The sequence below is a fragment of the Rhinatrema bivittatum genome, chromosome 2 (assembly GCF_901001135.1).
Source record: "Rhinatrema bivittatum chromosome 2, aRhiBiv1.1, whole genome shotgun sequence".
In the NCBI taxonomy this organism is placed as follows: domain Eukaryota; kingdom Metazoa; phylum Chordata; class Amphibia; order Gymnophiona; family Rhinatrematidae; genus Rhinatrema; species Rhinatrema bivittatum.
In genome coordinates, this window is record NC_042616.1 from 32,594 (window position 1) to 56,529 (window position 23,936).

Genomic DNA, 23,936 nt, shown 5'->3' on the forward strand with positions numbered 1-23,936 from the left:
CATGTTTGATCTGTATGTATTCTGGGCGCGCGTCTGATCTGTATTTATGTACATGTTTGATCTGTACGTATTGTGCGCGCGTCTGATCTGCAGGTATTCTAGGCGCGCGTCTGATCTGCAGGTATTCTAGGCGCGCGTCTGATCTGTATGTATTGTGTGCACAGCTCAGCAGGAAATGCATTTTTGGTTTTCAGTTGCACTTTATGCAGACTCCAGTTCTCACTAGTGGCGTTGAGGAGGACAAAGTGGGTTGTCTGTCTCTCTTCCTCCATGCCGGTGCTGAGGGGCACAGAGCCGAGATCTCCCCCTCCCCCTGTACTGAGGGACACAGAGCCGAGATCTCCCCCTCCCCCTGTACTGAGGGGCTCAGAGCCGAGATCTCCCCCTCCCCCTGCACTGAGGGGCTCAGAGCCGAGATCTCCCCCTCCCCCTGCACTGAGGGGCTCAGAGCCGAGATCTCCCCCTCCCCCTGTTCTGAGGGGCACAGAGCCGAGATCTCCCCCTCCCCCTGTTCTGAGGGGCACAGAGCCGAGATCTCCCCCTCCCCCTGTACTGAGGGGCACAGAGCCGAGATCTCCCCCTCCCCCTGCACTGAGGGGCACAGAGCCGAGATCTCCCCCTCCCCCTGCACTGAGGGGCTCAGAGCCGAGATCTCCCCCTCCCCCTGTTCTGAGGGGCACAGAGCCGAGATCTCCCCCTCCCCCTGTACTGAGGGGCACAGAGCCGAGATCTCCCCCTCCCCCTGCACTGAGGGGCACAGAGCCGAGATCTCCCCCTCCCCCTGCACTGAGGGGCTCAGAGCCGAGATCTCCCCCCCCCTGTACTGAGGGGCACAGAGCCGAGATCTCCCCCTCCCCCTGTACTGAGGGGCTCAGAGCAGAGATCTCCCCCTCCCCCTGTACTGAGGGGCACAGAGCCGAGATCTCTCCCTTCCCCTGTACTGAGGGGCTCAGAGCCGAGATCTCCCCCTCCCCCTGTACTGAGGGGCTCAGAGCCGAGATCTCCCCTCCCCCTGTACTGAGGGGCACAGAGCCGAGATCTCTCCCTTCCCCTGTACTGAGGGACACAGAGCCGAGATCTCTCCCTTCCCCTGTACTGAGGGGCTCAGAGCCGAGATCTCCCCCTCCCCCTGTACTGAGGGGCTCAGAGCCGAGATCTCCCCTCCCCCTGTACTGAGGGGCACAGAGCCGAGATCTCCCCCTCCCCCTGTACTGAGGGGCACAGAGCCGAGATCTCCCCCTCCCCCTGTACTGAGGGGCACAGAGCCGAGATCTCTCCCTTCCCCTGTACTGAGGGGCTCAGAGCCGAGATCTCCCCCTCCCCCTGTACTGAGGGGCTCAGAGCCGAGATCTCCCCCCCCCCTGTACTGAGGGGCACAGAGCCGAGATCTCCCCCTCCCCCTGTACTGAGGGGCACAGAGCTGAGATCTCCCCCTCCCCCTGTACTGAGGGGCACAGAGCTGAGATCTCCCCCTCCCCCTGCACTGAGGGGCACAGAGCTGAGATCTCCCCCTCCCCCTGTACTGAGGGGCACAGAGCTGAGATCTCCCCCTCCCCCTGCACTGAGGGGCACAGAGCTGAGATCTCCCCCTCCCCCTGTACTGAGGGGCACAGAGCTGAGATCTCCCCCTCCCCCTGCACTGTAGGTGGTTTCAAGGTTCTGTCAAATTTTTTTTTTTTAAGCTTTCCTAGAAGCCTCTCATGAGGAACTTTGTCAAACGCCTTCTGAAAATCCAAGTATACTATATCTACCGGTTCACCTTTATCCACATGTTTATTAACCCCTTCAAAAAAGTGAAGCAGATTTGTGAGGCAAGACTTGCCCTGGGTAAAGCCATGCTGACTTTGTTCCATTAAACCATGTCTTTCTATATGTTCTGTGATTTTGATGTTTAGAACACTTTCCACTATTTTTCCTGGCACTGAAGTCAGGCTAACCGGTCTGTAGTTTCCCGGATCACCCCTGGATCCCTTTTTAAATACCCAGGTTATACTCGTGGCCCCCACCTCCAGTCTCTGCTCTCACCCCCTCTCATTCACATAAACTTTACATTCATGGCCAATTAAATGCGTTTAAAGTGATCAAAATCAAAAGTGAGTGAAATTGCAACCCTGACTGTCTTGATCCTCGGAGGGGGAGATAGGGGCAGCGTCCACGCTAAGCGAGGAGGGAGGAGAACCGTCAGTGCACGCAGTAAGACATCTTGGGGCACTGAAGGATTAGAAAGGGCAACCAGTATTCCCGGGAAGAAACTGGAAAAAGCCGCTGGTTATAAACCCGGGACTGCTATTAATGACTCCGGAGGAATCCATATCAAATTACAAACGAGGGTTACCTTAAATGTCAGGGATCATCCCCATCAGCCTGACTGTCAGGATTGTACAACTTACCTCTCATCTGTCCTACGTTTGTTAAAATAATGCTAATTCATCTACAGTATTTTTCTTTACGATAGTTTTACATTTTAAGATTTTTATATTGATCATGATTTGGGGATTGTATTTTTTTTTCCCCCAACTGCGTTTATTTCTCGTTAGCGTTTTATTTCATTATTATTAGTTAGCATTACTTTTAACTCTTCGCTATTGTAAACCGCTTTGATCGATTTTTGCATCGGTCAGACGGTATATAAATACTTTAAATAAATAAAATAAGTGTCCACACTAACAAAGGTGACGGTAGATGTGAATAAGCGAGCGGCAAGAATCGGATCATCAGACCGAGGCACGAAACGAATGGGAACAGAAAGTGACACAGGTTCGGAAAGCAGAAGGAGGATTAATTCACAAGTGGCGGGGGAAACGGAACGGACAAGGAAGTTGGACAGGGTGGAAGATGAAACGAGATACCTGAACCCAAGAGTCATAGATTTCTCCCACATTAGATGCGAATCAATGCAAGATCAATTTAAACCACATATGCAGGAGCGACTCCACCACTGGCTAGAGCGCATTGCGTGTCTCGTGAGAAAGCAGATGAAGAGGGAACGCCTTCCGTCAAACGCGAGGGATCCGCCGGAGACTTCGGAAGGAGGACGCGGTGGAAGAGCGTGGAACGGCGCGAATGAAACTCGCGTTCCCATCAGACAGAGAGAGAGAGAGAGAGAGAGATGTGCCTGGCTCTTAAGTTATCCCTAAGAAATCGATGGCTTATCCATCGCAGCCAGGAGGCGGTGGTTATCATCTCCGGCCGCTGCCGGGGTGACCCAGAAAAAGAAGAAAGGAATAATCCTGGCGCTTGGATGGTCGTCGCGCGCTGTCCAAGCCAACGCGCGCTGAAGTGGAGTAAACCTCAAGATGTTTTCCAAGAGGCTGAAGCATTAGTCGGGAACAAGGAGAGTTTGTGTTTTCGCAGAGAGTAAATGTTGGGATATTTACTTAGTTTCCTGCCTTTAGTGAAAGATTTTACCTAATAACGCACAACTAAGGTCTTGGGTCTCTCCCGATTTCATGGTACGCGGATATCTATGAGGAAGGACAGAGGAATTGTGCATTAGACTTGAGGGATATCTCGTTGCAGAAAGTAGAAATGGCACAGCGTCTCCTCCCTTTATGTTTCTCTTCTGTAAATGATGCTTTGAAAACCGTCCATGTCATAGGTAACAGAATTGGAGGGGGGTATATTTTATGGCATTTTTTTATGTCATGCAAATTACAATTTAATAAAGAGTAAACGGGAAAAAAAATAAAATAAAAGTGCAGTGTAGGGACAGGCGAGGAGGAAAGGGCACGGGGTCGCAGCCGGAGCTGCTCCCCCTTCTCCTCCCGGATCAGATCCTATTCCCGGCCCTCCGGCAGCAGATTCTGCCGCTGTTTCTCCAGCTTTTTCCTTTGCTGGAAATCTGATTTCCCCCCCTCACCCCCCCCACCCTCTCTCTCATCTCTTTCCGTTCTTCTCTCCCCGCAGGGTTGCACCGAGGGCAGGGTCTGGGCTCCTTGAGGTTTCCAGTTCAGGTTTTTGCCTGCATCTTTCCCCCGTCTGCGGTCGTCTCTCCCTCCCCTCTCCTGCCAGCACGGCCTGTGAAACCCGAGCAGAGGAGGAGGCGGCAGCAGCAGCGCAGGCCACCGGCAGATCCCAGGAACGGTCCCCCCCCCGCCATCTGCTGTCCGGCTGCCCTTCCCCCCAGCGCTGGGCTGCAGACGTGCGGTCTGACGCTCCCGGCTCTGCCGCGCGCGACGGCGGCGGGTTTCTTACCTGTGCCATGCCGCAGGCGCGACGGGGGGGTCTCTCTCTCTCTCTGCCGTCCGCAGCCGACTCCGAGATGCCCGTGCAACTCTGCTGTGGCGTGGAGCTGGAATCTGCGGGGAGAAGCAGCGGCGGCAGCACCGAGCCTGCATCCCGTGCAGCCAGTGCCGGGACGTCTGCCACTCCAAATATTGACCCTGGAGAGATTAATTCTTCAGGCGGCCGGAGGGGAGAGAGAGGTCGGAGGCTTTGCCCTTCAGAACCTCAGCTGTGCTTTGACACGACGGGGAGAAGGTGCCCTTCCCCGGGGTCGTCGCCAGCTGCACGTGCCGGCGGCAGGATAAGGACGAGAGGCCTGAGGGGGGGAAAAAAAATCTGTGCGAGCCCGGGGCAAGGAGAGGAGACAGCAGCACAAGATCCTGCAATCTGTGCTCTGCTCTCATTAGCACCGTTCCAGAGGTTTTCCCCTCTCTTGTAACCAAAATGCGCAGACATTTGTTCTCAGGCCTAGAAAGTCTCCCGAATCTGAGGGGGGGGGGGGGGGACCTGCACACCTTCCCCTCCAGAGAAGAGGACAAGGGGAGGGCAGGATGAAGAGGAGCAGAGAGAGCAGGGCAGCTCCGGGGAAGCGTTAAGACGAGAAACGAATGCGGCTAGCTGAGAGGGGTATCGTGGCTACCTCCAGCCGTGGCCTGGAGCAGGCGCAACGTGGCCCGTTGGAAGCACTTTTTACACTGAATTGGGGGCCTGGCAATCTGGCCACCAAGGCAACGAGCCACATTTATTTATTTTTTAAATTCATCCACACTTAACCGGCTCAATTCTTTGAAATGTGGCCAGTGAAGGCCACTGTTATTCACATAACCTCAGCAAGGCAGCTTCAAACCTGGCCGGCAGGATTCAAAAGGAGAGCAGCAGGGGTAAAGTTATCCAGCCGGGAGGTAGCCAGATCGTTTTATTCAGGGATATTCAGTGGCAAACGTATCCCCACCGGGAATCCGGGCTAACAACCTGCTAACTTTACTCTGAGAAGCTCTCGGTTTTCTACGACTTTGAATATTTGACTTCCCAAAATTTGCCAAAGCATAGAGCGTAAAGCGCACGCTAACTTCTGCAGTCACTTCCTGTCCCGGGCTCTATCCCACCGCACCCCCTGGGAGGCAGCTCCAAGGCTCCTCCATCCTTTCTGTGGTTAGTGCAGTTAGTGTAGCTGGGTTCAAAAAAGGTTTGGATAAGTTCTTGGAGGAGAAGTCCATTAACTGCTATTAATTAAGTTTACTTAGGGAATTGGTCACTGCTATTAACTGCATCAGTAGCATGGGATCTTCTAGGTGTTTGGGTAATTGCCAGGTTCTTGTGGCCTGGTTTGGCCTCTGTTGGAAACAGGATGCTGGGCTTGATGGACCCTTGGTCTGACCCAGCATGGCAATTTCTTATGTTCTTATGTATTTTCTTGTGCTATTTCTGATAAAGAATGTAAGGTGCACGCTAACCTCTGCAGTCACTTCCTGTCCCGGGCTCTATCCCACCGCACCCCCTGGGAGGCAGCTCCGAGGCTCCTCCATCCTTTCTGTAAAGATGTATTTTCTTGTGCTATTTCTGATAAAGAATGTAAGGTGCACGCTAACCTCTGCAGTCACTTCCTGTCCCGGGCTCTATCCCACCGCACCCCCTGGGAGGCAGCTCCGAGGCTCCTCCATCCTTTCTGTAAAGATGTATTTTCTTGTGCTATTTCTGATAAAGAATGTAAGGTGCACGCTAACCTCTGCAGTCACTTCCTGTCCCAGGCTCTATCCCACCGCACCCCCTGGGAGGCAGCTCCGAGGCTCCTCCATCCTTTCTGTAAAGATGTATTTTCTTGTGCTATTTCTGATAAAGAATGTAAGGTGCACGCTAACTTCTGCAGTCACTTCCTGTCCCGGGCTCTATCCCACCGCATCCCCTGGGAGGCAGCTCCAAGGCTCCTCCATCCTTTCTGTAAAGATGTATTTTCTTGTGCTATTTCTGATAAAGAATGTAAGGTGCACGCAAACTTCTGCAGTCACTTCCTGCCCCAGGCTCTATCCCACCGCACCCCCTGGGAGGCAGCTCCAAGGCTCCTCCATCCTTTCTGTAAAGATGTATTTTCTTGTGCTATTTCTGATAAAGAATGTAAGGTGCACGCTAACCTCTGCAGTCACTTCCTGTCCCAGGCTCTATCCCACCGCACCCCCTGGGAGGCAGCTCCGAGGCTCCTCCATCCTTTCTGTAAAGATGTATTTTCTTGTGCTATTTCTGATAAAGAATGTAAGGTGCACGCTAACTTCTGCAGTCACTTCCTGTCCCAGGCTCTATCCCACCGCACCCCCTGGGAGGCAGCACCAAGGCTCCTCCATCCTTTCTGTAAAGATGTATTTTCTTGTGCTATTTCTGATAAAGAATGTAAGGTGCACGCTAACCTCTGCAGTCACTTCCTGTCCCGGGCTCTATCCCACCGCACCCCCTGGGAGGCAGCTCCAAGGCTCCTCCATCCTTTCTGTAAAGATGTATTTTCTTGTGCTATTTCTGATAAAGAATATAAGGTGCACGCTAACTTCTGCAGTCACTTCCTGCCCCAGGCTCTATCCCACCGCACCCCCTGGGAGGCAGCTCCAAGGCTCCTCCATCCTTTCTGTAAAGATGTATTTTCTTGTGCTATTTCTGATAAAGAATGTAAGGTGCACGCTAACTTCTGCAGTCACTTCCTGTCCCAGGCTCTATCCCACCGCACCCCCTGGGAGGCAGCACCAAGGCTCCTCCATCCTTTCTGTAAAGATGTATTTTCTTGTGCTATTTCTGATAAAGAATGTAAGGTGCACGCTAACTTCTGCAGTCACTTCCTGTCCCAGGCTCTATCCCACCGCACCCCCTGGGAGGCAGCTCCGAGGCTCCTCCATCCTTTCTGTAAAGATGTATTTTCTTGTGCTATTTCTGATAAAGAATGTAAGGTGCACGCTAACTTCTGCAGTCACTTCCTGTCCCAGGCTCTATCCCACCGCACCCCCTGGGAGGCAGCTCCGAGGCTCCTCCATCCTTTCTGTAAAGATGTATTTTCTTGTGCTATTTCTGATAAAGAATGTAAGGTGCACGCTAACTTCTGCAGTCACTTCCTGTCCCGGGCTCTATCCCACCGCACCCCCTGGGAGGCAGCTCCAAGGCTCCTCCATCCTTTCTGTAAAGATGTATTTTCTTGTGCTATTTCTGATAAAGAATGTAAGGTGCACGCTAACTTCTGCAGTCACTTCCTGCCCCAGGCTCTATCCCACCGCACCCCCTGGGAGGCAGCACCAAGGCTCCTCCATCCTTTCTGTAAAGATGTATTTTCTTGTGCTATTTCTGATAAAGAATGTAAGGTGCACGCTAACTTCTGCAGTCACTTCCTGCCCCAGGCTCTATCCCACCGCACCCCCTGGGAGGCAGCTCCAAGGCTCCTCCATCCTTTCTGTAAAGATGTATTTTCTTGTGCTATTTCTGATAAAGAATGTAAGGTGCACGCTAACCTCTGCAGTCACTTCCTATCCCAGCCTCTATCCCACCGCATCCCCTGGGAGGCAGCACCAAGGCTCCTCCATCCTTTCTGTAAAGATGTATTTTCTTGTGCTATTTCTGATAAAGAATGTAAGGTGCACGCTAACTTCTGCAGTCTCCCACATAATAACTCTGCCTACCCTTTAGATTATTCTCTGTTAGACATTAAACTATTGTAAAGCTTGTTGCTATGTTATGTTACACTGTGAAGCGAGGTGATGTTTCTAACGTGCCCCAGTATATAAAAATTCTTTAAATAAATAAATCCTTTCTGGGAGCTCTCCTTCCCATCTCCTATTATAAATAGGAACCTCCTCAGCCTGACACCTGATAACCGGGAGCTCTCCTTCCCATCTCCTATTATAAATAGGATCCTCCTCAGCCTGACACCTGATAACCGGGAGCTCTCCTTCCCATCTCCTATTATAAATAGGATCCTCCTCAGCCTGACACCTGATAACCGGGAGCTCTCCTTCCTATCTCCTATTATAAATAGGATCCTCCTCAGCGTGACGCCTGATAACCGGGAGCTCTCCTTCCTATCTCCTATTATAAATAGGATCCTCCTCAGCGTGACGCCTGATAACCGGGAGCTCTCCTTCCTATCTCCTATTATAAATAGGATCCTCCTCAGCCTGTCACCTGATAACCGGGAGCTCTCCTTCCTATCTCCTATTATAAATAGGATCCTCCTCAGTGTGACGCCTGATAACCGGGAGCTCTCCTTCCTATCTCCTATTATAAATAGGATCCTCCTCAGCCTGACACCTGATAACCGGGAGCTCTCCTTCCCATCTCCTATTATAAATAGGATCCTCCTCAGCCTGACACCTGATAACCGGGAGCTCTCCTTCCTATCTCCTATTATAAATAGGATCCTCCTCAGCGTGACGCCTGATAACCGGGAGCTCTCCTTCCTATCTCCTATTATAAATAGGATCCTCCTCAGCGTGACGCCTGATAACCGGGAGCTCTCCTTCCTATCTCCTATTATAAATAGGATCCTCCTCAGCCTGTCACCTGATAACCGGGAGCTCTCCTTCCTATCTCCTATTATAAATAGGATCCTCCTCAGTGTGACGCCTGATAACCGGGAGCTCTCCTTCCTATCTCCTATTATAAATAGGATCCTCCTCAGTGTGACACCTGATAACCGGGAGCTCTCCTTCCTATCTCCTATTATAAATAGGATCCTCCTCAGTGTGACGCCTGATAACCGGGAGCTCTCCTTCCCATCTCCTATTATAAATAGGATCCTCCTCAGTGTGACGCCTGATAACCGGGAGCTCTCCTTCCCATCTCCTATTATAAATAGGATCCTCCTCAGTGTGACGCCTGATAACCGGGAGCTCTCCTTCCTATCTCCTATTATAAATAGGATCCTCCTCAGTGTGACGCCTGATAACCGGGAGCTCTCCTTCCTATCTCCTATTATAAATAGGATCCTCCTCAGCCTGACACCTGATAACCGGGAGCTCTCCTTCCTATCTCCTATTATAAATAGGATCCTCCTCAGTGTGACGCCTGATAACCGGGAGCTCTCCTTCCCATCTCCTATTATAAATAGGATCCTCCTCAGCCTGACGCCTGATAACCGGGAGCTCTCCTTCCTATCTCCTATTATAAATAGGATCCTCCTCAGCGTGACGCCTGATAACCGGGAGCTCTCCTTCCTATCTCCTATTATAAATAGGATCCTCCTCAGCGTGACACCTGATAACCGGGAGCTCTCCTTCCTATCTCCTATTATAAATAGGATCCTCCTCAGTGTGACGCCTGATAACCGGGAGCTCTCCTTCCTATCTCCTATTATAAATAGGATCCTCCTCAGTGTGACGCCTGATAACCGGGAGCTCTCCTTCCTATCTCCTATTATAAATAGGAACCTCCTCAGCCTGACACCTGATAACCGGGAGCTCTCCTTCCTATCTCCTATTATAAATAGGATCCTCCTCAGCGTGACACCTGATAACCGGGAGCTCTCCTTCCCATCTCCTAATATAAATAGGATCCTCCTCAGCCTGACACCTGATAACCGGGAGCTCTCCTTCCTATCTCCTATTATAAATAGGATCCTCCTCAGCCTGACACCTGATAACCGGGAGCTCTCCTTCCTATCTCCTATTATAAATAGGACCCTCCTCAGCCTGACATCTGATAACCGGGAGCTCTCCTTCCTATCTCCTATTATAAATAGGATCCTCCTCAGCCTGACACCTGATAACCGGGAGCTCTCCTTCCCATCTCCTATTATAAATAGGATCCTCCTCAGCCTGACACCTGATAACCGGGAGCTCTCCTTCCTATCTCCTATTATAAATAGGATCCTCCTCAGCCTGACACCTGATAACCGGGAGCTCTCCTTCCTATCTCCTATTATAAATAGGATCCTCCTCAGCCTGACACCTGATAACCGGGAGCTCTCCTTCCTATCTCCTATTATAAATAGGACCCTCCTCAGCCTGACATCTGATAACCGGGAGCTCTCCTTCCTATCTCCTATTATAAATAGGATCCTCCTCAGCCTGACACCTGATAACCGGGAGCTCTCCTTCCTATCTCCTATTATAAATAGGATCCTCCTCAGCGTGACACCTGATAACCGGGAGCTCTCCTTCCTATCTCCTATTATAAATAGGATCCTCCTCAGCGTGACGCCTGATAACCGGGAGCTCTCCTTCCCATCTCCTATTATAAATAGGATCCTCCTCAGCGTGACACCTGATAACCGGGAGCTCTCCTTCCCATCTCCTAATATAAATAGGATCCTCCTCAGCGTGACACCTGATAACCGGGAGCTCTCCTTCCTATCTCCTATTATAAATAGGAACCTCCTCAGCCTGACACCTGATAACTGGGAGCTCTCCTTCCTATCTCCTATTATAAATAGGATCCTCCTCAGCCTGACACCTGATAACCGGGAGCTCTCCTTCCTATCTCCTATTATAAATAGGATCCTCCTCAGCCTGACACCTGATAACCGGGAGCTCTCCTTCCTATCTCCTATTATAAATAGGATCCTCCTCAGCCTGACACCTGATAACCGGGAGCTCTCCTTCCTATCTCCTATTATAAATAGGATCCTCCTCAGTGTGACGCCTGATAACCGGGAGCTCTCCTTCCTATCTCCTATTATAAATAGGATCCTCCTCAGCCTGACATCTGATAACCGGGAGCTCTCCTTCCTATCTCCTATTATAAATAGGATCCTCCTCAGCGTGACGCCTGGTAACCGGGAGCTCTCCTTCCTATCTCCTATTATAAATAGGATCCTCCTCAGCCTGACACCTGATAACCGGGAGCTCTCCTTCCTATCTCCTATTATAAATAGGATCCTCCTCAGCCTGACATCTGATAACCGGGAGCTCTCCTTCCTATCTCCTATTATAAATAGGAACCTCCTCAGCCTGACACCTGATAACCAGGAGCTCTCCTTCCTATCTCCTATTATAAATAGGATCCTCCTCAGTGTGACCCTGATAACCGGGAGCTCTCCTTCCTATCTCCTATTATAAATAGGATCCTCCTCAGTGTGACGCCTGGTAACCGGGAGCTCTCCTTCCTATCTCCTATTATAAATAGGATCCTCCTCAGCCTGACGCCTTGTAACCGGGAGCTCTCCTTCCTATCTCCTATTATAAATAGGATCCTCCTCAGCGTGACGCCTGATAACCAGGAGCTCTCCTTCCTATCTCCTATTATAAATAGGATCCTCCTCAGCCTGACACCTGATAACCGGGAGCTCTCCTTCCTATGTCCTATTATAAATAGGATCCTCCTCAGCCTGACGCCTGATAACCGGGAGCTCTCCTTCCTATCTCCTATTATAAATAGGATCCTCCTCAGCCTGACGCCTGATAACCGGGAGCTCTCCTTCCTATCTCCTATTATAAATAGGATCCTCCTCAGCGTGACGCCTGATAACCAGGAGCTCTCCTTCCTATCTCCTATTATAAATAGGATTCTCCTCAGCCTGACATCTGATAACCGGGAGCTCTCCTTCCCATCTCCTATTATAAATAGGATCCTCCTCAGCCTGACACCTGATAACCGGGAGCTCTCCTTCCTATCTCCTATTATAAATAGGATCCTCCTCAGCCTGACACCTGATAACCGGGAGCTCTCCTTCCTATCTCCTATTATAAATAGGATCCTCCTCAGCCTGACGCCTGATAACCGGGAGCTCTCCTTCCTATCTCCTATTATAAATAGGATCCTCCTCAGCCTGACGCCTGATAACCGGGAGCTCTCCTTCCTATCTCCTATTATAAATAGGATCCTCCTCAGCGTGACGCCTGATAACCGGGAGCTCTCCTTCCCATCTCCTATTATAAATAGGATCCTCCTCAGTGTGACGCCTGATAACCGGGAGCTCTCCTTCCTATCTCCTATTATAAATAGGATCCTCCTCAGCGTGACGCCTGGTAACCGGGAGCTCTCCTTCCTATCTCCTATTATAAATAGGATCCTCCTCAGCCTGACATCTGATAACCGGGAGCTCTCCTTCCTATCTCCTATTATAAATAGGATCCTCCTCAGCCTGACACCTGATAACCGGGAGCTCTCCTTCCTATCTCCTATTATAAATAGGATCCTCCTCAGCCTGACATCTGATAACCGGGAGCTCTCCTTCCCATCTCCTATTATAAATAGGATCCTCCTCAGTGTGACGCCTGGTAACCGGGAGCTCTCCTTCCTATCTCCTATTATAAATAGGATCCTCCTCAGCGTGACGCCTGATAACCGGGAGCTCTCCTTCCTATCTCCTATTATAAATAGGATCCTCCTCAGCGTGACGCCTGGTAACCGGGATCTCTCCTTCCTATCTCCTATTATAACCGGGAGCTCTCCTTCCCGTCTCCTATTATAAATAGGATCCTCCTCAGCCTGACACCTGATAACCGGGAGCTCTCCTTCCTATCTCCTATTATAAATAGGATCCTCCTCAGCCTGACACCTGATAACCGGGAGCTCTCCTTCCTATCTCCTATTATAAATAGGATCCTCCTCAGCGTGACACCTGATAACCGGGAGCTCTCCTTCCCATCTCCTATTATAAATAGGATCCTCCTCAGCGTGACACTTGATAACCGGGAGCTCTCCTTCCTATCTCCTATTATAAATAGGATCCTCCTCAGCCTGACACCTGATAACTGGGAGCTCTCCTTCCCATCTCCTATTATAAATAGGATCCTCCTCAGCGTGACACCTGATAACCGGGAGCTCTCCTTCCTATCTCCTATTATAAATAGGATCCTCCTCAGCCTGACACCTGATAACCGGGAGCTCTCCTTCCTATCTCCTATTATAAATAGGATCCTCCTCAGTGTGACACCTGATAACCAGGAGCTCTCCTTCCTATCTCCTATTATAAATAGGATCCTCCTCAGTGTGACACCTGATAACCAGGAGCTCTCCTTCCTATCTCCTATTATAAATAGGATCCTCCTCAGTGTGATGCCTGATAACCGGGAGCTCTCCTTCCTATCTCCTATTATAAATAGGATCCTCCTCAGTGTGACGCCTGATAACCGGGAGCTCTCCTTCCTATCTCCTATTATAAATAGGATCCTTGCATTATGAAGCTATAATCTGGGTTTCTCTGCCATAAGTGCATCACTCTGCACTTGTCCACATTAAATTTCATTTCCCATTTGCATGCCCAGTCTCCCATGTCCTCTTGTAATTTCTCACAATCCACTTATGATTTAACAACTCTGAGTAATTTTGTGTTCCCGGCAAGTTTTATCACCTCACTTGTTGTTCCCATTTCCAGGTCATTTATAAATATATTAAAAAGCATCGGTCCCAGAACAGATCCCTGCGGTCTTCACTATTCTCCTCTCTCCAGTGGGAACATTTACCATTGAGCTCACTGGTCTGTAATTTCATGGATCACTCCTTGATCCCTTTTTAAAAATTGGTGTTATATTGGCAGCCCTCCAGTCTTCAGGTACCATAAACTATATTAATGAGAGTTTACAAATTTCCAATAGCAGGTCCGCAGTTTCATCTCTCAGTTCTTCCAGCACTCTGGGATATATACCGTCTGGTGCAGGTGATTTGCTACTTTTTAGTTTGTCCATTTGCCCTATTACATCTTCCAGTTTCACTGAGATTTGCTGCAGTTCCTCCGAATCCTCACCTTTGAATATCATTTCTGGCATGGGCACGTCTCTTACATCTTCCTCAGTGAATACTTAAGCAAGTGATTTATTTAGTCTCTCTGCTTTGGCTTTGTCAATCCTAAGTGCCCCTTTTATCCCTTGATCATCTAACGGTCCAAATGACTCCCTTGCAGCCTTTTTGCTTTAACACACCTGAAAAATATATTGTTTTTAGTTTTTGCTTCCACTGCAAGCTTCTTTTCAAATTCTCTCTTTGCCTTCCTTATCAATTCTTTTCATCTAACTTGCCAGTGCGTGTACTGTTTCATGTTTTCTTCATTCAGATCCCTTGTCCAATTCTTGAAAGATCTTCCTTTAGTTATTATAGCCTCTCTCACCTCACCTGGAGCCACCAGTGAAAAGGAAGGAGCTAAATCTAAATCAGGATACAGGAAAGGACCATTAACACCCACCTAAAAGAGCAACACATCCTACCAGCCAGGTCCACTGCAAGAAGACAAGGGCACACGGAAAATCAGAAGTAAGTCCCAGCAAGCCAAGGATTCCTCAGAGTACACCCCACAGAGGAACATTTGGCTCTAGCCATAAAGAACAACTTTCTGCTCCACCCATACAAAGTCTCAGACTAAGTAAAACCAGAACCTTCACAGGAGAACCACCACAACTATGGAAGACACTCCCTTCCACACCTGCAAGGAATCCATGATGTTTCCGACACCAACTAAAAACAGGTCCATATATGCAAGATTACTCTCCAATGCTGCAAGGACTCTATGACGCTTTTGACGCCAACTAAAAACAGGTCCTATATATGCAAGATTACCCTCATCAGCATCAACATTAATTCACATAAAACCTGCATGCACCACTCTACAATGCTGCAAAGACTCAATGATGCTATTGACGCCAACTAAAAACAGGTCCTATATATGCAAGATTAGCCTCAAAACGACAACATTAATTTACTTAAAACCTGCATGCACCACTCTACAATGCTGCAAGGACTCAATGACGCTTTTGACGCCAACTGAAAACAGGTCCATGTATGCAAAATTACCCTCATCAACGTCAACATTAATTCACATAAAACCTGCATGCCCCACTCTACAGTGCTGCAAGGACTCAATGACACTTTTGACGCCAACTAAAAACAGGTCCATATATGCAAGATTACTCTCCAATGCTGCAAGGACTCAATGATGCTTTTGGCGCCAACTAAAAACAGGTCCATATCTGCAAGATTACCCTCAATTCAGATTAGACCTGTATGTACCTGTGGCACTTGAGCGGTCAGTGGCTTGGTTACAGCCAGGGGAATGCACATGGGAAATCTGGCTGTGCTTAAAGTGCTCTTTGTTTACAGTATCTTAAAGACACACACGTGACAGCAGACAATAGAACAGTCTCCTTGAACTCAGGCAATCTCTGAGCTTTACGTGCAAGCAGTTTACCAACCTTACAGATAAGTCCTCAGCCAGTAGCTGGGACGCCGTTGACTCTCCAGGGCCCGACTAACCTGTCTGAGCCCCTCAGGTTTTAAGCTGAAGGGTTGGACTCCTCACTTCTCTCGGGATACCTTCGGGGAGCCCAAGCTTCAGGAGGATTAGGCGGGATATCGAGAGCCCAGTCCTTTAAGGTAGATTGAGAAAGACGCCTATAGATTCCCACACAGCAGCACTCTACAATGCTGCAAGAGCTAGTACTGCTGACTCACTGGCCTATAATGAAATACTTCCAACCCAACTAGGAACACAGGATGTAAATAATTGCTGAGTTAGAAAATAAGTTGCCATTTGCTTTCATCAACTGCATTAACATACATGCAAACCTGCCTGTGATATAATGTAAAGTAATTAATGTAACCACGCTTCTATTTGGCCCTAAATCATTGGATTGTGTGTAATCCATTTCTGTTGGAAACTAATGAGATGCACTCTGAAGTAGTGAACCGGCCAGGAAAGGCGGGAAAAAAATATATACTTAAACTAAAGGGCCCAGGAAACCGAGAAGAGGAGTTAGAAAAAGTCACTGAAGTCAGGGTCTGGACCCATCCAGCAGGACAGAGAGAAAGCAGCTAAGAAAAGATCATGGCAAAGCAGCAGAGGAGGAGGAGGAGGTCTCCAGGGCAAGAGCCGGACCCAGGGAATATCCAGGTTATGAAGAGATGGGAAGACGAGAAGAGGAAGCAAAGCACAAAAGGCTCCTCTCAGACAAAATGCCAAGCCACAGTGCGAGTGCCTGCACAGTCACAGGAGCGCCCCCTCAGTCACAGGAGCCTCTCCTCAGGCACAGGAGCGCCCCCTCAGTCACAGGAGCGCCCCCTCAGTCACAGGAGCGCCTCCTCAGTCACAGAGCACCCCCTCAGGCACAGGAGCGCCTCCTCAGTCACAGGAGCGCCCCCTCAGTCACAGGAGCCTCTCCTCAGTCACAGGAGCCCCTCCTCAGTCACAGGAGCGCCTCCTCAGTCACAGGAGCCCCTCCTCAGTCACAGGAGCGCCCCCTCAGTCACAGGAGCCCCTCCTCAGTCACAGGAGCCCCTCCTCAGTCACAGGAGCCCCTCCTCAGTCACAGGAGCGCCTCCTCAGTCACAGAAGCGCCTCCTCAGTCACAGGAGCGCCCCCTCAGTCACAGGAGCGCCTCCTCAGTCACAGGAGCGCCTCCTCAGTCACAGGAGCCTCTCCTCAGTCACAGGAGCCCCTCCTCAGTCACAGGAGCGCCTCCTCAGTCACAGGAGCCTCTCCTCAGTCACAGGAGCCCCTCCTCAGTCACAGGAGCGCCTCCTCAGTCACAGAGCGTCTCCTCAGTCACAGGAGCGCCTCCTCAGTCACAGGAGCGCCCCCTCAGTCACAGGAGCGCCTCCTCAGTCACAGGAGCCCCTCCTCAGTCACAGGAGCCCCTCCTCAGTCACAGGAGCGCCTCCTCAGTCACAGAGCGTCATTGAGGTGTCAGGGCAATTCCTATCTCCACTTCTCTTAGCACTGATTTCATTTCTACTCGGCTTTTCTCAGGCACGTTCAGAGCAGGTTATTTCCTTCTGCCCCTACGAGAGGCATCATCAGGGTGCCATGCTCCGAAGTGCACGGAGAGAAGCATTTAATCCTCGGGATAAGAATGCACGTGATTACCAGACGATAAGTTACAACCTCGCCAAAAAACACAGAGGTAGAAGAAAAGCAATCAAAACTTTTGGACCAAACTGTAATGAAGTCGTAAACACAATCAGCAGCGCACAGATTGTTTTTATAGCAGCAAAACCGGCATCAGAAACCTTCCCCATGATCTGTGTTAATGGCAACTCCCCACTGCCCTGCCTACCAGCACTGCAGACAGCACGGACGGGCTCTCTCCACTGCCCCTACCACCTCTGCAGACAGCACAGATGGGCTCTCCCCACTGCCCCCCAACCAGCACTGCAGACAGCACGGACGGGTTCTCTCCACTGCCCCTACCAGCACTGCAGACAGCACGGACGGGCTCTCCCCACTGCCCCTACCAGCACTGCACACAGCACAGATGGGCTCTCTCCACTGCCCCTACCACCTCTGCAGACAGCACAGACGGGCTCTCCCCACTTCCCCTACCACCTCTGCAGACAGCACGGACGGGCTCTCCCCACTTCCCCTACCACCTCTGCAGACAGCACGGACGGGCTCTCCCCACTTCCCCTACCACCTCTGGAGACAGCACGGATGTTCTCTCTCCACTGCCCCTACCAGTACTGCAGACAGCATGGACGGGCTCTCCCCACTGCCCCTACCAGCACTGCAGACAGCACGGATGGGAACCCCTTGGACCCCCCTCTTCATGCTGACAGGGATCTCACTGCCATGGCTCCCACCACCAAAACCCAAGCCCAATGTTACGTCTCCTATTACCCAGGGGCTGGCTCCGGGCTAACAGTGCCCTGTGTGGAAACTGAAATTAGCACCCTCCACTCCTGCAAAATACTGGCTTTACCCCTAATATTACCTTCCTCTTCATTCTTACCCTCCCTTCTCCACACCTGGCTCTTATCTTCCATCCTCCACTCCCTGTCTCCTTCCATTCCTACCCTGGCCCCACCCTGCGCACAGGAGAGCGGTTCTGGTGGCCCAGCACTTCTGAACCCTCCCACCTGCCACTTGACAGCATACAGGAGAGAGGAGCGCTAGCAGCAGGAAGGGGGAGTGCAGAGCTGGCGGGCACTCTCCGGTGCTGCGGGGTCCTGGTCGCCACCACCTCAGCCCCACGGGCCGCGCCATAGACTCTCAGAGGAAGGCCCGCGGCCCTTGCAGGGGCTGCACTGCCACACAGATACCCCCCCCCCCCCTCAGGGCTCGACACTCCATGCGACCACACGGGTCGCACACTCCTGAAGCCGTCCCACCTGCTGTCCACTCCCCAGTCCTGCCCTGAGCAGTCCATGGTGTGAATCCTGAATCCCCCCCAGGGGACGGTCCTTCTCAGTCAGCAACCTCTCTGACCCCTGTGCAAACCCCTGCACATTCTGCAGATCTGATTTCAGCCCCGGCTATTCCCCGTCAGCCACAAACACAAAGGCAAGCTGACCTGTAACGCTGCTATCAGATCGTCCGCCTGACGGTCAGCAAAGAATTAATCTCCTCCGGCCAGGCCAGGACGAGCCTCTTACCTGGGAATACAGGAGGAAGTCCATGCAACTCTCGGGATACACTCTGAGGGGAGAATAAGAGATGAAAGTGCAACTCACACCATGCTGAGACACACTCACTCCCAGAGAGGAACAGGGTACAAGCAGCACTCACCATGCTGAGACACACTCACTCCCAGGCAGGATCAGGGTACAAGCAGCACTCACCATGCTGAGAGACACTCACTCCCAGGGAGGATCAGGGTACAAGCAGCACTCACCATGCTGAGACACACTCACTCCCAGAGAGGAACAGGGTACAAGCAGCACTCACCATGCTGAGACACACTCACTCCCAGAGAGGAACAGGGTACAAGCAGCACTCACCATGCTGAGACACACTCACTCCCAGAGAGGAACAGGGTACAAGCAGCACTCACCATGCTGAGACACACTCACTCCCAGAGAGGAACAGGGTACAAGCAGCACTCACCATGCTGAGACACACTCACTCCCAGAGAGGAACAGGGTACAAGCAGCACTCACCATGCTGAGACACACTCACTCCCAGAGAGGAACAGGGTACAAGCAGCACTCACCATGCTGAGACACACTCACTCCCAGAGAGGAACAGGGTACAAGCAGCACTCACCATGCTGAGACACACTCACTCCCAGAGAGGAACAGGGTACAAGCAGCACTCACCATGCTGAGAGACACACTCACACCCAGAGAGGAACAGGGTATAAGCAGCACTCACCATGCTGAGACACACTCACTCCCAGAGAGGAACAGGGTATAAGCAGCACTCACCATGCTGAGACACACTCACTCCCAGAGAGGAACAGGGTACAAGCAGCACTCACCATGCTGAGAGACACACTCACACCCAGAGAGGAACAGGGTACAAGCAGCACTCACACAATGCTGAGACACACTCACACCCAAGCAGGATCAGGGTACAAGCAGCACTCACCATGCTGAGACACACTCACTCCCAGAGAGGAACAGGGTACAAGCAGCACTCACCATGCTGAGACACACTCACTCCCAGAGAGGAACAGGGTACAAGCAGCACTCACCATGCTGAGACACACTCACTCTCAGAGAGGAACAGGGTACAAGCAGCACTCACCATGCTGAGACACACTCACTCCCAGAGAGGAACAGGGTACAAGCAGCACTCACCATGCTGAGACACACTCACTCCCAGAGAGGAACAGGGTACAAGCAGCACTCACCATGCTGAGACACACTCACTCCCAGAGAGGAACAGGGTACAAGCAGCACTCACCATGCTGAGACACACTCACTCTCAGAGAGGAACAGGGTACAAGCAGCACTCACCATGCTGAGACACACTCACTCCCAGAGAGGAACAGGGTACAAGCAGCACTCACCATGCTGAGACACACTCACTCCCAGAGAGGAACAGGGTACAAGCAGCACTCACCATGCTGAGACACACTCACACCCAGAGAGGAACAGGGTACAAGCAGCACTCACCATGCTGAGACACACTCACTCCCAGAGAGGAACAGGGTACAAGCAGCACTCACCATGCTGAGACACACTCACTCCCAGAGAGGATCAGGGTACAAGCAGCACTCACCATGCTGAGAGACACAGGCCTGAGCAGCAGTCACACTCACTCCCAGGCAGGATCAGGATACAAGCAGCACTCACCATGCTGAGAGACACAGGCCTGAGCAGCAGTCACACTCACTCCCAGGCAGGATCAGGATACAAGCAGCACTCACCATGCTGAGAGACACAGGCCTGAGCAGCAGTCACACTCACTCCCAGGCAGGATCAGGATACAAGCAGCACTCACCATGCTGAGACACACTCACTCCCAGAGAGGAACAGGGTACAAGCAGCACTCACCATGCTGAGACACACTCACTCCCAGAGAGGAACAGGGTATAAGCAGCACTCACCATGCTGAGACACACTCACTCCCAGAGAGGAACAGGGTACAAGCAGCACTCACCATGCTGAGACACACTCACTCCCAGAGAGGAACAGGGTACAAGCAGCACTCACCATGCTGAGACACACTCACTCCCAGAGAGGAACAGGGTACAAGCAGCACTCACCATGCTGAGACACACTCACTCCCAGAGAGGAACAGGGTACAAGCAGCACTCACCATGCTGAGACACACTCACTCCCAGAGAGGAACAGGGTACAAGCAGCACTCACCATGCTGAGACACACTCACTCCCAGAGAGGAACAGGGTACAAGCAGCACTCACCATGCTGAGACACACTCACTCCCAGGGAGGATCAGGGTACAAGCAGCACTCACCATGCTGAGACACACTCACTCTCAGAGAGGAACAGGGTACAAGCAGCACTCACCATGCTGAGACACACTCACTCCCAGAGAGGAACAGGGTACAAGCAGCACTCACCATGCTGAGACACACTCACTCTCAGAGAGGAACAGGGTACAAGCAGCACTCACCATGCTGAGACACACTCACTCCCAGAGAGGAACAGGGTACAAGCAGCACTCACCATGCTGAGACACACTCACTCTCAGAGAGGAACAGGGTACAAGCAGCACTCACCATGCTGAGACACACTCACTCCCAGAGAGGAACAGGGTACAAGCAGCACTCACCATGCTGAGACACACTCACTCCCAGGGAGGAACAGGGTACAAGCAGCACTCACCATGCTGAGACACACTCACTCCCAGAGAGGAACAGGGTACAAGCAGCACTCACCATGCTGAGACACACTCACTCCCAGAGAGGAACAGGGTACAAGCAGCACTCACCATGCTGAGACACACTCACTCCCAGAGAGGAACAGGGTACAAGCAGCACTCACCATGCTGAGACACACTCACTCCCAGAGAGGAACAGGGTACAAGCAGCACTCACCATGCTGAGACACACTCACTCCCAGAGAGGAACAGGGTACAAGCAGCACTCACCATGCTGAGACACACTCACTCCCAGGGAGGATCAGGGTACAAGCAGCACTCACCATGCTGAGACACACTCACTCTCAGAGAGGAACAGGGTACAAGCAGCACTCACCATGCTGAGACACACTCACTCCCAGAGAGGAACAGGGTACAAGCAGCACTCACCATGCTGAGACACACTCACTCTCAGAGAGGAACAGGGTACAAGCAGCACTCACCATGCTGAGACACACTCACTCCCAGAGAGGAACAGGGTACAAGCAGCACTCACCATGCTGAGACACACTCACTCTCAGAGAGGAACAGGGTACAAGCAGCACTCACCATGCTGAGACACACTCACTCCCAGAGAGGAACAGGGTACAAGCAGCACTCACCATGCTGAGACACACTCACTCCCAGAGAGGAACAGGGTACAAGCAGCACTCACCATGCTGAGACACACTCACTCCCAGAGAGGAACAGGGTACAAGCAGCACTCACCATGCTGAGACACACTCACTCTCAGAGAGGAACAGGGTACAAGCAGCACTCACCATGCTGAGACACACTCACTCCCAGGGAGGATCAGGGTACAAGCAGCACTCACCTTGCTGAGAGACACACTCACACCCAGAGAGGAACAGGGTACAAGCAGCACTCACACAATGCTGAGACACACTCACACCCAGGCAGGATCAGGGTACAAGCAGCACTCACCATGCTGAGAGACACACTCACACCCAGAGAGGAACAGGGTACAAGCAGCACTCACACAATGCTGAGACACACTCACACCCAGAGAGGAACAGGGTAAAAGCAGCACTCACCATGCTGAGACACACTCACTCCCAGAGAGGAACAGGGTACAAGCAGCACTCGCACAATGCTGAGAGACACAGGCCTGAGCAACAGTCACACTCACTCCCAGAGAGGAACAGGGTACAAGCAGCACTCACGATGCTGAGAGACACAGGCCTGAGCAGCAGTCACACTCACTCCCAGGCAGGAACATGGTACAAGCAGCACTCACCATGCTGAGAGACACCGGCCTGAGCAACAGTCACACTCACTCCCAGAGAGGAACAGGGTACAAGCACCACTCACCATGCTGAGACACACAGGCCTGAGCAGCAGTCACACTCACTCCCAGGCAGGATCAGGATACAAGCAGCACTCACCATGCTGAGAGACACCGGCCTGAGCAACAGTCACACTCACTCCCAGAGAGGAACAGGGTACAAGCAGCACTCACCATGCTGAGAGACACAGGACTGAGCAGCAGTCACACTCACTCCCAGGCAGGAACAGAGTACAAGCAGCACTCACCATGCTGAGAGACACAGGCCTGAGCAGCAGTCACACTCACTCCCAGGCAGGATCAGGATACAAGCAGCACTCACCATGCTGAGAGACACCGGCCTGAGCAACAGTCACACTCACTCCCAGAGAGGAACAGGGTACAAGCAGCACTCACCATGCTGAGAGACACAGGACTGAGCAGCAGTCACACTCACTCCCAGGCAGGATCAGGGTACAAGCAGCACTCACCATGCTGAGAGACACAGGACTGAGCAGCAGTCACACTCACTCCCAGGCAGGATCAGGGTACAAGCAGCACTCACCATGCTGAGAGACACAGGCCTGAGCAGCAGTCACACTCACTCCCAGGCAGGATCAGGGTACAAGCAGCACTCACCATGCTGAGAGACACAGACCTGAGCAGCAGTCACACTCACTCCCAGGCAGGATCAGGATACAAGCAGCACTCACCATGCTGAGAGACACAGACCTGAGCAGCAGTCACACTCACTCCCAGGCAGGATCAGGGTACAAGCAGCACTCACCATGCTGAGAGACACAGACCTGAGCAGCAGTCACACTCACTCCCAGGCAGGATCAGGATACAAGCAGCACTCACCATGCTGAGAGACACAGGACTGAGCAGCAGTCACACTCACTCCCAGGCAGGATCAGGGTACAAGCAGCACTCACCATGCTGAGAGACACAGACCTGAGCAGCAGTCACACTCACTCCCAGGCAGGATCAGGGTACAAGCAGCACTCACCATGCTGAGAGACACAGGCCTGAGCAGCACTCACACTCACTCCCAGGCAGGATCAGGATACAAGCAGCACTCACCATGCTGAGAGACACAGGCCTGAGCAGCACTCACACTCACTCCCAGGCAGGATCAGGGTACAAGCAGCACTCACCATGCTGAGAGACACAGGCCTGAGCAGCACTCACACTCACTCCCAGGCAGGATCAGGGTACAAGCAGCACTCACCATGCTGAGAGACACAGGACTGAGCAGCAGTCACACTCACTCCCAGGCAGGATCAGGATACAAGCAGCACTCACCATGCTGAGAGACACAGGACTGAGCAGCAGTCACACTCACTCCCAGGCAGGATCAGGGATACAAGCAGCACTCACCATGCTGAGAGACACAGGACTGAGCAGCAGTCACACTCACTCCCAGGCAGGATCAGGGTACAAGCAGCACTCACCATGCTGAGAGACACAGGACTGAGCAGCAGTCACACTCACTCCCAGGCAGGATCA